Source organism: Pinus tabuliformis, chromosome X (genome assembly GCF_031772625.1).
Source record: "Pinus tabuliformis cultivar Carrire ecotype Pingquan chromosome X, CPIR1, whole genome shotgun sequence".
Classification (NCBI taxonomy): domain Eukaryota; kingdom Viridiplantae; phylum Streptophyta; class Pinopsida; order Pinales; family Pinaceae; genus Pinus; species Pinus tabuliformis.
In genome coordinates, this window is record NC_142308.1 from 1,226,603,398 (window position 1) to 1,226,619,638 (window position 16,241).

The window sequence follows — 16,241 nt, forward strand, 5'->3', positions numbered from 1 at the left end:
CTAGAAAATAAAATGGAAAACATGAAAATTGATATAATGAATACTGTTACCAAACAGTTGGACTCTTTAAAATTTCAGCAAAAACTCATGAAGGAACAAGAGTCATTATGTATTTTCTGTCCTAAATGTAGAGACAAGCATCCTTCTAAAGAGTTTCCTCTTAATTTGAAAGAAACTAATAAGTGTGCTATTTGTGCAGAAGACCATGTCACAGAAAAATGTCCCTCTATACCAGGGCTTAACACTGTATTTACAGGGGGACTGCCTAAAGTTGAATACTTGTATGTTATGGGAGCAAGAAGGAATTGGCCTCAGGTAGGTGCAGGTATGGCTCCTGAATTTTCTCCATACTATTATGGTTATAAGTCACATGCGTATTCTTATCCTAACATTAATAAGCAGTGGCAGTATGGGAATCAATATCAGCATGGGCAACCTTCTCAACCATGGCAACAAGGTTGAATAGGGCCAAATCATTCTCCATATTCCTACCAGCCGCCCATGCAGTCATATCCATCTATGCATACACCTTATTCAATGCCTCAACTTACAGGTCAGTCTACTCCACCGTTACCTTTACCTCCACCTTTTTTACCTCCTCAGTTGCCTTCTCAACCTATGCCCAATTCTAACAATAATAAAGCAGTGCAAATATCTATGTAACAAACCCACCTTTACCATTCGAGCACCAGTCTATTCCAGTTGGGGTTCATCATATTCAATTAAGATCGGGAAGGACTGTAACATCAGAAAATCAGAAGCAACCTAGAGTGATTGTTGAAGATAAAGGAGAAGAGGAAACTCCTAACCATTCTCTGAAAGTTGTCACTAAGCAGCCCTTACCCTCTGAATCCTTTCCATCTTCTTCCAACTAGCCTCCCTTCCTAGAGAGGTGAGTAATGGAAGGATGTGAGCCTATTTCTGAGACTAGGTTGGCATCAGAGCTTCGAAATCTTTTCATTGAGATACCTTTGCTTCAAGCCATAAAAGATATCCCCATTTGTACCAGTATTATTAAGGAACTCTGTCTCAAGAAACCTAGGAGGAAGAGATTGGAACCCCAAACCATTCAATTTGTCAGTAGGGCAACAGATTTGATGATGGGATGTGTGGCTATGGAAAAATATACTAATCCCGGAAACCATGTTGTCTCAGTTCAGATTGGTAATGTCCTTGTCTCTAATGTTCTTATAGACCTGGGGGCATCCATTAATGTCATGACTAAGCAAAGCATGGATCAACTTTGGTTATCTCATCTTCGCTCTACTCCCGTTGTGCTTGAATTAGTAGATAGATCTAAAATTAAGCCAGAAGGAGTATTGGATGATGTGATCATCTCATTAGATTTTTGGGAATATCCTGCTGATTTCATTATGCTTCAGCCAAAGAACCCAGTAGGAGGACATCCCTTGATATTGGGTCGACCATGGCTTGCTACAGCCGATGCATATATTGGATGTCATTCTGGTGATATGTATATTTCGCATGGAGATTCTAGGAATAAAGTTACCTTATACCCCCCTACCAGATCCATTCAGGACCTTCAAGATACTTTATGGTTGGATCAAAGAAGTGATGAGGAGACTTAGCCCATTTTCCTTATCCATCATTATACTGGGTCTCCACAAGAAGATGAGATTTGATATTTCCTAAATAATCTAGACACTATGCCTAATTTTGAGCCATTGAGCCAGATTTTCAGCCTAGATTTCCAAGACAATCATGATTCTCACTCTTTTGTACCGCTGCATTTGACCACTCCCTTGAGTACTCTTGAGCCTGATACTACTCTTGTTGAGATTAGCCCTAGTAAATCCTTGCATATTAGTTCAGATTTGGACTCATCTCAGCAGGAGCAACTTGTGAATTTGTTGCAAAACCATCTTAGTGCCTTTGCTTGGGGCTATGAAGATATGAAGGGTATTCCTCCTAAAACTTGTACACATCATATCTATATTCAGGAAGGAACCCGACCTGTCCAACAACCCCAAAAGTGAATGAATCCAGCTTTAAGATATATTGTGAAGGAAGAAGTACATAAACTCTTGGATGTTAGTTTTATCTATCCTATTTTCGACAGTCAGTGGGTCTCTCCATTAGTGCTAGTACCTAAGAAAGATGGAAGATGGCATATTTGTATTGATTATCGAGAATTAAATAAAGCCACTCTCAAAGATTATTTCCCTCTCCCTTTCATTGACCAATTGCTTGATACCCTTGCAGGAAAGAAATATTTTTCCTTTTTGGATGGCTTCAGTGGTTATAACCAGATACAGATTGCACCCGAAGATCAGGATAAAACTACTTTTACATGTCCATAGGGTACATTTTCTTATAAAGTGCTTCCATTTGGTTTATGTAATGCCCCGGCTACCTTTTAAACGGTAGTCCTAGCCATTTTTACTGATCTAGAATTTGTAGAAATTTATATGGATGACTTTTCTGTGTTTGGTGATTCTTTTCAGGAAGCTCTCAAAAATCTGGAGAAAGTACTTCTTCATTGTCAGGAAGCCCATCTCGCCTTGAGTGACAAGAAATGTAGATTAATGTGCAAAGTGGGAGTGGTACTTGGCCATTTGATTTCTAGTAAAGGTATCTAGGTTGATTGAGCAAAGATTGAAATAATTTTGCATCTTCCTGCACCCAAAACTCAAAGGGAAGTAAGAGGTTTTTTAGGACATGTTGGTTACTATAGGAGATTCATTGAAAATTTTTCTAAGATAGCTACCCCTCTTTTCCAACTTCTAGCTAAGGATAGTGAATTTTCTTGGACCACGGCTTGCCAATAGTCTTTTGAAACATTGAAAGAAAAGTTAGTACATGCACCAGTTTTGAGAGGTCCTAACTGGTCCCTGCCTTTTCACATTTCTTTTGATGCTTTAGATTTGGCTATTGGCGTAACTTTAGGACAAGAGGAAAATAAACAATCCTATGCCATTTATTATATTAGTAAGAATTTCTCTTCCGTTGAATTAAATTATATAGTTACAGAGAAAGAGTTTTTACCTGTATTTTTGTAATTAATAAGTTCAGGCACTATATTACAAGATATGAAGTATTTGTACATACTAACCATTCCATGATTAAATATTTGATGAACAAACCATTGACTAGCGGTAGAGTGACTAGGTGGTTACTATTGTTGCAGGAATTTAATATTACTATTGTTGATAGATAAGGAAAATCTAATGTTGTAGCAAATTTTCTTTCTAGACTAGATAATCCTGGTGAAGCAACTCCTATTAATGATGATTTTCCGAATGAACGTCTTTTTGCTATGTCAACAGATTCTCCATGGTTTGCTGACATTGCTAATTACTTGGTTACTGGGAAAACACCACCCCACTTGTCCGCTCGTGAAAAGTGAAATATTATTCAGAAAAATGCTACATACTCCTAGATTCAAGGAGATCTCTTTTACACTGGTCCAGATTTGATTATCCATAGGTGTGTAAGAGAGGAGGAAGTGTTTGACATATTGAAATTTGCTCATGATGAACCTTGTGGAGGCCACTTCGTTGATAAGCAGACTGCATATAAAGTATTGTGTGTTAGTTACTTTTGGCCTTCCTTGTTTAAGGATTCCAAACAGTATGTCAGGCAATGTGATAGCTGTCAACGAATGGGCCATCCTAATCAAACCAATGAAATGCCTTTATGCCCCCAAGTTATGATTGAGCCATTTGAAAAATGGGCTATTTATTTTATAGGGCCAATAAATCCAACGTCATTAAGTAAAAATCATATTTTGGTTTGTACAAATTTTGTTACAAAATGGGTAGAAGCTAAAGCTATTTCCTTTGCTACAGAAAAAGTTGTTGTTGATTTTATTTTTACTAAAATATTTACTAGATTTGGTGTGCCTAGAGAAATTGTTTCTGACAATGATCCGCAATTTATTTCTAATCTGGTAGAGGGTGTAATGGAGCAATATAAGGTCCGGCACAAGAAATCCATGTCGTATCACCCACAAGCAAATGGCCAGGTGGAATCCACAAACAAAGTGATCGAGTCCATTCTTACAAAGACAGTAAATATGCATCAAAAAGACTGGGCTGAAATATTACCAGAGGCTTTGTGGTCATACAAAACCACTTGGAGAAATAGCATGGGACATACACCATATGAGCTGGTTTATGGCAAACTGGTTCTGTTACCAATTGAATTCCAGATAAAAACTTTCAGAACTGCACTTCAGTTAGGACTAGATCTCTCTGAGGCACAACAACAATGTCTTCTCCAATTAAATGAGTTAGATGAATTTCATAGGGATGTTGTTCAACAGAACATACTAATTCAGCAGCAACGCAAAAGGTGGCATGACAAGTCTATTCAGAAAAACAAATTCCAACCAGGTGATTGGGTGCTCCTTTATGATTGTAGATTTAAAATTTTTAAAGGGAAATTCCATACACATTGGATGGGACCTTACGAAGTGATTCGAGTATTCGAGAATGGAGCATTAGAAGTTAAAACTATTGATGGACAAAATTCAGTATTCTTGGTAAATAGACATAGATTAAAGAAGTATTTTCAGCGAATTGCCAAGAAATATTTTACACAGCAAGTCTAAAAGCAATTCGGGACGGTAGTGATGAATGGTAATACCAACCTTTTGAAAACAAGAATTCTTCTTCTTCTTAAAAAAAAAATATAATACAATTTTTTATTTATTTTTTAAGTAAAGAAAAAAAAACAATTTCCTATAATTATGAAAATCAGTTCACTGACATAATTGTAGAAGGATCAACCTAAAAACCAGCTTTCTAGCAGGAAGATAAAATATTTCTAATAAAAATAAAATGTTGCTTGATCTTTAGATATGCTAGCGACTACCAAGTAAAATCAGGTTTAGCAGAACCAACCTTTATACAATTGGGGTAATTAACATGGATATTTTTATTCAAGTAACACTTAATTTTCACTGCAGTTTTTTTTCTTGCACCAGTGCAAGTAGACCTTCCAGAAAATTTTCTGCCTTTATTCATATTCCACTTTCTTAATATTCCCTCAGTTTTCTTCTTCAATCCCATAATGATTAACCTTCCCATATTCTTCTGAATTTACCCTGTCCATTTTGTAAAAACCCCACTTTGCCCTTGAATTTTTTTCCCTATCCCACTTCTGTTTATCCCCTCGTGGTACTATTCCTAGAATCCTTGTAACAAAATTCCTTCCCATTCTGAAATTTCCCTTTTCCCACTTCTTTGTTCCCTCATGAATTCATTGCAGGATCTCACGCACAAAGAGCAAAAGGATATGTTCTGAAGCATCAAGAAAGGGCGAAGCAAATGTCCAGTATAAGTTGAGGAATCCATGTTGGAAGTCTAGCCTATATTTTATTTAAATTCCATGTTCTTTTTTTTATAGATATTATGCTTGAACTAGTGCAAGCATGTTGTCCTATATAATAATGCATGCAAAATAGCACCAGCAAAATAACATAGTTTAAGTAGTACAAGAAGACCGGTGCAAGCATGCACCCTATCAGAAACATAGTCCAATTTGTTCTTTTCATATTATATGTCATAGGAAAGTGGCCATCATGAAAATTTATAAGAAGTCATTTCACTTAGTCGATGAGTACTTGTGTTATCATATTAACTAGGAGAAAATTATTTAAAGTACAAGGTGTTTTGAAGTTAGGAATCATGATCATTTTTTAATGAATGCTAAGTTATTTTCTTGAATTATGAAGGAATGCAGAAGTGTTTAACCATTGCTTGGATATAATTTCCCCTTTCTGACATAATCCTAGATGTCCTGCACTCATATTGATTACCTCACCTAGTCGTTAAAACGCCACCGTAAGTACCAATCCGGCCTAATCTCAAAGAAGCTGTGCATCCATGGCTATTTCAATGGAATGAATGGGTGATAAGATGGAAGGGATGGTGGACAGTTGGATGCCTATCTATAAGAACCAATTTTCCCGGTGTTGCATGGAAATTCTTGATTGTTCATAACTGTTAAGCAGTGATGCCACCTGTTCGAAGCGAACTCTCATATCTTAGTAGGGTAGAATAGACTGCTGAGTATCACAATAGTCTTGCACTATTGCGAGACTCAGGCTTTCTTCAGTTCTTGCAAAAGTTTGAGGGGCACGACAATGAAGTGGCCTTACAGTTTACCAGAAGTTTAAAAAATGGCCGAGTAAAAATTGGGCCTCTAAAATTTGAAGTTACGAAAGAGTCTATAGAAGTAGCGACAGGCTTGGAAAATATTGGTAAGTAGTGGTTTAAAAATCAGAAACTAGAAAGGAAGCGATGGCATCATTTCATCGTTGACAAGAAGATGGAGGCAGATTGGAAGGAAGGAGTTCCACACAGTGCCCTGCTAGGACATTGGCAGGACCTCCTTTTCATCCTATAGAAATTCGTAACCTATGAGGGAAGGTACTCCCACACTTTTGTATACCATTTTAGGATGTTGTAGCACTTCGAAGCCACCCAACACATCTGGTGGAGGATGAATTTCCCCTATTTTTTCTTAAGATCTTGGAAAAAATTGCCAAAGGTGTGCAGGACGGATGGGCAGAGGAAGTCGACAAGAAGTTATATCACCATGGCCTAATAAAGATTTTGGTCTAGAAACAATTAGAAGTTAAAGGCATGACCTGGGAGGCGCTGTTAAAACAGCTACATAAAAAGACAGCTGCTGGAAAGGAGATAGAGGATCTCGCTAGCACAAGCAAGGGCCCGAGTAAGAATGTAAAGGGAAGTCCAGGAAACAACTTAAAAAATCAAAAGAAGGAAGGGCCCCATATCCAAATAAGAAGACAACTAGTGCACCTGTTGAAGAGACTCCTTCTACACCACCAATACAGGCAAAGACCCCCGAGAAGACAACCTGTTAGTCCTTGCGGACGCAGAAAAATTTGCAGAGGTCGAAGATGAAACTCTGTTGGCAGATTTCATTAAAAAGCCCTGGAAAAAAATAAAGAATTTGATGCATGCAAAGAACCACAGTCCCCATAGGAAGTTGAATCCCCTCGTACACCAGCAGAAGAAGAAGAACCAGTGCAAGAAGAAGAACCATAAGAAGAAGAACCGCAAGAAGAAGAACCAGAAGAAGAAGAAGAAGAAGAAGAAGAAGAAGAAGAAGAAGCAGAAGAAGAAGGATTTCATAATGTAAGCATGAGTGATATTGAGGTCCCTGAGGAAGACACAACCCCTATCGAGACAGAAAAAGAAAAAGATTTAGTAGCTCCTGCTGCTCGGGTAGTTGAAATAGAGCTTCAAGTGTAGAACTTAGAACAACTCATAGCTAAAGCGCATAAGGATAAAGAACAGAGTAAAAGAGAATTGACCGCAAAGATCTAGAAAAAGAAAAGAGAAGTTAGAGTTTGGAAGTATCGAGCTACACAATGTTTCAAGCGACTTAAAAGGGTGACAAAGAAACTAAAGAACATCAAAAAGAAGAAGTTTGAAACATTGCAGGCTGATGTCAGTATGCCAGAGCAGGATTGAGTTGGAATGCTCAAAGTTTTGAAGGTTTTTTGCAAAGGTAAAGAGTTGTGTGAGGACACACAATAGTTTAGGGATGGGAGGATGTTAGCCCCCTAATTTTCTCTCTTTTTTCCATTTTCCCCTTCCTAAATCATAACCATTTACCGTTGTTTTACCTCTCTTATACACCCTCATCTTGCACCAGTCCAAGCACGGTGACATATTTCGTATAAACTTTATTTTTCATATTTTTAACTTAACTTAGCATTAATTAATCATTTATTACATGATTTATTACTTTTAATCACTCTTTGTAACTTATCGATATCTCCAATGTTTATTTGGTAGTTATAGTACTTACCGTGACCGCTGATCCTAGTGCAGGATCGGATCTTGCATTGTTGCCAGCACAAAAAATCCTTGCAGCAGATCCGAACCTCCTTGATCACCGCTTGTTTTGAGCAGCTTCAATCATGACAGCAAGATCGATCCAAAGGTAGCCGAGATCAAATCCATGAAGAACGAAAGTTGTAGATTGGCTACGGCCAGTTTTGCTAACTGTCTAAGTTTAAAGGCCGAAAACCTAAATTCTATGTTTGGTTATGTAATCGGTTGAACGATCTATTTTTGCCTTTGGCCAAAGATCTATGTAATGTAGAATGTAAATAGGACAAAGGGGGAGTTTTTTTTGGATAGAACAAAGACACAGCCAGAGAGGCGGTAACAGGTTGTTGTATTTTGTTATCGCCCAAATCTGGGCTGGATGATGTATTAACGTATGTACTTTCCTTAGTGAATTAACAAAAAGGGAGCTCCGCCTCATGTTTTACAAATTGCATTTCTATATTTGAGCTGATGAATTGATTAAAGTACTAAGCAATGTTTTTATTTAAAAGGGAAACGTACTGGTTGGCTAGGCCCAGCCAACCCAGCACGTTTACCCCATTTCCTGTTTCCTGTAATTGTTGTTTATAATGTCAAGTGTGATTTAATTTTAAGCACATGCATTCCTGTCTGAGTGAAAGCAGATCCGTTATGTGCAGTAGATAAATTTCCTTTCCTGCACTCTATTTTAGATTGTTTTTCCTCCGCCTGGTCCAAGCAAGAGAAATAACCCTGCACCAATGCACATTGGTGTGATATTTCCATTTCTACAAATTCTGTTTGATTGGTTTTCCCTGCTTGGTCAAAGCAGGAGAAATAACCCTGCACCAGTTCACGTTTGTGTGATATCTCCTTGTCTGCAATTTTGTTTGATTGGTTTTCCCTGCCTGTTCCAAGGACGAGAAATGAACCTGCACCAATGCATGTTGGTGTGATGCAGCAAGCCTTTTTATTCCACTTTCCACAATCTTCTTTCTTTCATTAAATATGACAGGATAAATGTATATGGATTGTTTCTTTATTCCTGCACTCTGTCAAGATCAGAAACATTCACTTTTTATGTGTGTAATTTGATTTAACAGTATAATCACACTTGCAATAATTAAGCACTCATTTTAAGAATTAAATGCTATGTGCAAGAAGCTATGATCCAGTGAAAGAACTAGTTTCTTGCCACAGGATCTGAGTGCTTTGAACCTGGAAAAGTTCAAGCCCTTGCAGGAAGTAAGAAAAAGCCTTTAGTAAAGACACCATTTATACCTTCTGCATAAATCTCTGTTCCTACACTAGTGCCAGTAGACTGTGATAGTACAGGACAGATTAGTGAAAGAAGGAAATCTCTAAAGGAGCAACTTTAAGGGCCCATCTGATGCAACTGCTAAGTGTCTTTGCTAAAGAAAAACACATACTGAGTAGTTAAACAATAATTAGCTAGAGTGATTGCCCTTTATCTTTAATTCCCTCTTGCAAATGCATTCTTCCTTGTTCCAATCTTAGATTAATTTGATGGTTCAACTTGCCTTTTTCTCTTTTTAATTTGATTATGCAATCTTTCCTTTAAAGAAAGTAGGGATTTATATTAGAAATATCATACCATCTCTGGGATTGCATGTGCTTCGTCTCTAAGTTTACGGATCCCCCGGGTTGAAAAATTAAGTGTTGAGGAGTTTGCTTAAGTGTAATTCATGCACCCAACTACTGCAGGAAGAAGAACAAGAGTTGATGAGGATAGAAAGAGAGCAGAAGCAGAAGCAGGAAGAAGAACAAAGGTAAGGTGTGATGCCAGAGGAAACAATGCCCATACAGGTTGATGAACTGGAATTGCCAGTAGTTGAGGAACAGGGTGAACAGATGCAAGATCAGGACCTTTCTCAGTAGTTTGAGAAATTAATTGAAGTGATAGACATGGATTTAGAACATGAGCCATATCGTGAAGACATTATCCTAATGAAAAAAGCACCATAGGTGTTCAGTCTCCACCACCTCCAGTGTGAGAACAGCCCTGAGCAAGTAAGGATATGTTGTTATCGTTCATGATGATCGATTCATGGACATGTACAATCTATCATTTGAAGAGTTGCATAAGAAGATTGTACAGGCGTGAAGGAAGCACTTTTTGGATTACCACGCATCACCTACTTTCATCAAGGAAAGGGTGATAGTTTCAGACACCCAGAAGCATCCAACCACCCTTGCAGAAGTCATCTTGGCCTATGTAGGAGCAACAAGATCAAATGTTAAGTACCTGACTACCAAGAAAGGACAACTGGAAAAGAACTTGCAGGCTACCAGGAAAGAGGCAAAAAAACTCTGAGCATCAACAAAGATTGTAGTTTTTGAATTGAAGAAGATGAGGATAGTGATACATACTGAAGTATCAACGCTTTAGGGTACCATGAAGAAGCTCTACAATGTATTTGTTACTTTGCATAAAGAATTTGTCCATGTGCATGGCATACAACTGTGGAGTAAAGAGTTTGTTCAAAATATCAATAACATACATGCTACCATAGCCCATGTATAAGAGTGGACAATGCGGTACAAAGGGGCCCTACTTGACTTAGTAAAGTAGATGAAGGCACAGGTAGAGTTGGAGAAAGAAAATTTTCTAATGTTGATCCAGAAATACAAGCAACTTGCCCCATTCATCGGCAACATACAAGCCTCATATGTGTGGTTGTACAATATTTTGGATGCCATGGTGAGGAAGAATAAGATCCCATTAATCGGTTCCCTTGCCGATGCTAAACCCAAGAACCAATTCCATCTAGAGATCGATGATTACATGGAGCAGCTATGATGAGAAGCCACCAGGGAAGACTTGGAGCTCAACACTCATAGCATAAGTACATCAGTGTTCCTGTCCAGGTCAACACCATGATTCTCATGCTTCAGAATGAGTTGGATACAAGTTCCAAGACCATATACTTGGATTCCATGGAGAAAAGGGTTCACTTCTAGAAACACACCACCAAATAGTTTGGGGACACCATCACATAGTACCAAGATTAGCACTGATATGTGTGATCCAGGTGGATGTTGGTGGCCACCCACCAACCCATTTGGACCCCCACAACTGTCTCTTTCAGCATTTTCAGTTTCCTTAATTGTAGCACAACTTACTATTTTTAGCAGTTTTTCGGGTCCTGAACTTCCGGAGCCGTTTTGAGGCCCTAAACGATGTTTTTTTGGGAATCTGGGGGCAACATGGGTCTATAGACCAATGTTGCCCTTCCCAAAGTGGTAGTGCTCGGATAGATCTTTCTAACGAGCTATTGTACGCGTCAAACGAAGATCGTATGCCAAAGTTACGACCCCGGGAAATTGATGTACCAATTTACCCAAACGGGGCCCACAATTTGGCGTTTCATCTTCTAGGGTTAGGTTTCGGGATGTGAAGGGTTTTCCATTGTTTCTCAACAATAAATAGGCCTTCGAGCCTCATTGTAATACAGTTCGGAACAGTTCAGAGGCATGTAGCCGCCACATCTCTCCTCAGAGATAAGCTACCATCGCCCTAGCTGGTTTCTTTCCATTTCTGTTTGTAAGCATATTTCAATATTTTACAGTAATGAAATGAAGTATTATTTCCGCTGCATCTCTATTTTTATGGTTATCGCATCTCTGTATTTATGGTTATCTCTGTAATCTATTGCGTTCCTGTTTAAATCCGGATCAGTGGTATCAGAGCGGTCTGCTTTTTCTCTGTTTTTCTTTGCATGTCCCCAACGAGGTCGGGATATAAGGAGTTAGGGCTTGAACTGGTCGAACCTTTGCAAGACCAGCCTCGCAAATCCCGACGGCCTCCCATGGCGGATGAGAAGAAAGACGAGGGGGCAGGAGATCCTATCAAAATCTTGCTCGAAGAAGCGCTCGAGCGGCAAAGGAACGCGATGATGGATAGCTTTGCGCAGATCCTTCAGCGGCTACCCAGAGGCGACGCATCGGCTTCCAAAAGCGACTCTGGAAACGCCACACCCTTCAAGGTACAAGTTAATTTTCAAATCCCCATCTTCGAGGGTCAAATAGACGCAGATGCTGTAGATAAATGGTTAAATCTGCTAGATGGGTATTTTTCTGTTCATGAATTTTCAAGTCGGGAAAAGATTGTTTTCGCTCTTCTCAAAGCAGCCCCCCACGTCAAGGACTGGTGGGAAACCTACTGCGAGCAGAAGGATGAAAGTACAGGCTCACTATTTTCAGCCGCACCCACTTGGAATGACTTTCGGGATGCCATCAAGGAGCAGTATTACCCTGTCGGAAGCTATGAGGACAAATACATCAAATGGACCACACTGCGGCAGGGACGAGACCAAGATGTGCCAGAGTTCACAAACATTTTTCATACCCTTCGCACACAGTTGGGTATCAAAGATTCTGAGCTGCATCTGGTACTCAAATACCGTGGCTGCCTGCATAGATACATCCAGGAAGAGATGGTGTTCTTGAACATCTCCTCACTTGGCACAGCATACCGATACGCTGTCAAAATCGAGCAAAAGTTCAAACAGAAGAAGCGAGACTTTGGATCTGCAAATCCAAAGCCCAAAGGACAAAGCCAAGGCGGGGTGACCCAAGACAACCCGTCGAAGCCGCAAGAAAAGAACAACACCACGAAGCCGAAGAAGGACACAGGAAAGTGGTGTGAGTTCCACAAGAGTCCCACTCATAACACAAGTGAGTGTCGGACCAAGCAGTCGCTGGTGGCCGAGTTGAAGGCTTCCGAATCAGATGCATGTTCCGACCCTGAGCCAGAACTCGACAAGGGGAATGGTAAAGGGAAGCAGATCATTGATGCGGATCCCAGTGCCACTGTTGCCACCGCCAAGATCAAGAAAAATGAGCCCGAAGATCCAGAGGAGGGGGAGCGTCTTTTCCACTCACAGATGTGGGTGAAGGGTTCACCGCTGCGATTCATTGTCGACAGTGGTAGCCAAAAGAACCTGGTTTCAGCAGAGGTCGTGAAGCGGTTGGGCCTACCGACTACACCACACCCACAGCCGTACAGTATCGGGTGGCTTCATGAAGGACGAGATCTGAAAGTTCGCCAGCAGTGCCGCCTTCCCTACAGCATCAAACCATTCACAGACGAGGTATTGTGTGATGTTACACCTCTGGATGTTTGTGATGTATTATTAGGCCAGCCATACTTATGGAGGCGACATGCTGTGTATGAGTCAAGGCCTCGTGCTGTCATTATTTCTTTGAATAATTCATTATACAGGATACCAGAGGTAGCCCCACCTACTGCCACATCCTTGATCACTACCAAGAAAGGCAGCAAGCTCATATCACAGACCAGGAAATTCATTTGTCTGGTTCACTCCCAAAATAAGGGGAAGATCGTTGCTACACCCATGACCCCTGCAAAGGGTTCCTCCATGCAGCAGCAGCAGCAAAAGGATACGGTCATGACAGAACACAGGAACAACTTCTCCTCACCCACAGGGGTACCACATAAGTTTCAGGTGGGCAACAAAGTCTGGTTGCATCGACAGAAAGAACGCCTTACCAGAACCCATCAGAAGCTCAGACCACACCGACATGGTCCTTATAGCAGTACCAAGGCTATGGGGAACAATGCTTTGGAGCACATAATTCCTCCATTCCTTCGCCTGCACCAAATGTTCAATGTGGACCATCGTCGACCATGCTTCCCACCATCACTGGACACATCAGAGATTGCAGGACAAGTTCAGCAGATGGAGGAACTCAACGCAATGGGGACCATTGCTTCCTAAGGGGGGAGGAATGATCCAGGTGGATGTTGGTGGCCACCCACCAACCCATTTGGACCCCCACAACTGTCTCTTTCAGCATTTTCAGTTTCCTTAATTGTAGCACAACTTACTATTTTTAGCAGTTTTTCGGGTCCTGAACTTCCGGAGCCGTTTTGAGGCCCTAAACGATGTTTTTTTGGGAATCTGGGGGCAACATGGGTCTATAGACCGATGTTGCCCTTCCCAAAGTGGTAGTGCTCGGATAGATCTTTCTAACGAGCTATTGTACGCGTCAAACGAAGATCGTATGCCAAAGTTACGACCCCGGGAAATTGATGTACCAATTTACCCAAACGGGGCCCACAATTTGGCGTTTCATCTTCTAGGGTTAGGTTTCGGGATGTGAAGGGTTTTCCATTGTTTCTCAACAATAAATAGGCCTTCGAGCCTCATTGTAATACAGTTCGGAACAGTTCAGAGGCATGTAGCCGCCACATCTCTCCTCAGAGATAAGCTACCATCGCCCTAGCTGGTTTCTTTCCATTTCTGTTTGTAAGCATATTTCAATATTTTACAGTAATGAAATGAAGTATTATTTCCGCTGCATCTCTATTTTTATGGTTATCGCATCTCTGTATTTATGGTTATCTCTGTAATCTATTGCGTTCCTGTTTAAATCCGGATCAGTGGTATCAGAGCGGTCTGCTTTTTCTCTGTTTTTCTTTGCATGTCCCCAACGAGGTCGGGATATAAGGAGTTAGGGCTTGAACTGGTCGAACCTTTGCAAGACCAGCCTCGCAAATCCCGACGGCCTCCCATGGCGGATGAGAAGAAAGACGAGGGGGCAGGAGATCCTATCAAAATCTTGCTCGAAGAAGCGCTCGAGCGGCAAAGGAACGCGATGATGGATAGCTTTGCGCAGATCCTTCAGCGGCTACCCAGAGGCGACGCATCGGCTTCCAAAAGCGACTCTGGAAACGCCACACCCTTCAAGGTACAAGTTAATTTTGAAATCCCCATCTTCGAGGGTCAAATAGACGCAGATGCTGTAGATAAATGGTTAAATCTGCTAGATGGGTATTTTTCTGTTCATGAATTTTCAAGTCGGGAAAAGATTGTTTTCGCTCTTCTCAAAGCAGCCCCCCACGTCAAGGACTGGTGGGAAACCTACTGCGAGCAGAAGGATGAAAGTACAGGCTCACTATTTTCAGCCGCACCCACTTGGAATGACTTTCGGGATGCCATCAAGGAGCAGTATTACCCTGTCGGAAGCTATGAGGACAAATACATCAAATGGACCACACTGCGGCAGGGACGAGACCAAGATGTGCCAGAGTTCACAAACATTTTTCATACCCTTCGCACACAGTTGGGTATCAAAGATTCTGAGCTGCATCTGGTACTCAAATACCGTGGCTGCCTGCATAGATACATCCAGGAAGAGATGGTGTTCTTGAACATCTCCTCACTTGGCACAGCATACCGATACGCTGTCAAAATCGAGCAAAAGTTCAAACAGAAGAAGCGAGACTTTGGATCTGCAAATCCAAAGCCCAAAGGACAAAGCCAAGGCGGGGTGACCCAAGACAACCCGTCGAAGCCGCAAGAAAAGAACAACACCACGAAGCCGAAGAAGGACACAGGAAAGTGGTGTGAGTTCCACAAGAGTCCCACTCATAACACAAGTGAGTGTCGGACCAAGCAGTCGCTGGTGGCCGAGTTGAAGGCTTCCGAATCAGATGCATGTTCCGACCCTGAGCCAGAACTCGACAAGGGGAATGGTAAAGGGAAGCAGATCATTGATGCGGATCCCAGTGCCACTGTTGCCACCGCCAAGATCAAGAAAAATGAGCCCGAAGATCCAGAGGAGGGGGAGCGTCTTTTCCACTCACAGATGTGGGTGAAGGGTTCACCGCTGCGATTCATTGTCGACAGTGGTAGCCAAAAGAACCTGGTTTCAGCAGAGGTCGTGAAGCGGTTGGGCCTACCGACTACACCACACCCACAGCCGTACAGTATCGGGTGGCTTCATGAAGGACGAGATCTGAAAGTTCGCCAGCAGTGCCGCCTTCCCTACAGCATCAAACCATTCACAGACGAGGTATTGTGTGATGTTACACCTCTGGATGTTTGTGATGTATTATTAGGCCAGCCATACTTATGGAGGCGACATGCTGTGTATGAGTCAAGGCCTCGTGCTGTCATTATTTCTTTGAATAATTCATTATACAGGATACCAGAGGTAGCCCCACCTACTGCCACATCCTTGATCACTACCAAGAAAGGCAGCAAGCTCATATCACAGACCAGGAAATTCATTTGTCTGGTTCACTCCCAAAATAAGGGGAAGATCGTTGCTACACCCATGACCCCTGCAAAGGGTTCCTCCATGCAGCAGCAGCAGCAAAAGGATACGGTCATGACAGAACACAGGAACAACTTCTCCTCACCCACAGGGGTACCACATAAGTTTCAGGTGGGCAACAAAGTCTGGTTGCATCGACAGAAAGAACGCCTTACCAGAACCCATCAGAAGCTCAGACCACACCGACATGGTCCTTATAGCAGTACCAAGGCTATGGGGAACAATGCTTTGGAGCACATAATTCCTCCATTCCTTCGCCTGCACCAAATGTTCAATGTGGACCATCGTCGACCATGCTTCCCACCATCACTGGACACATCAGAG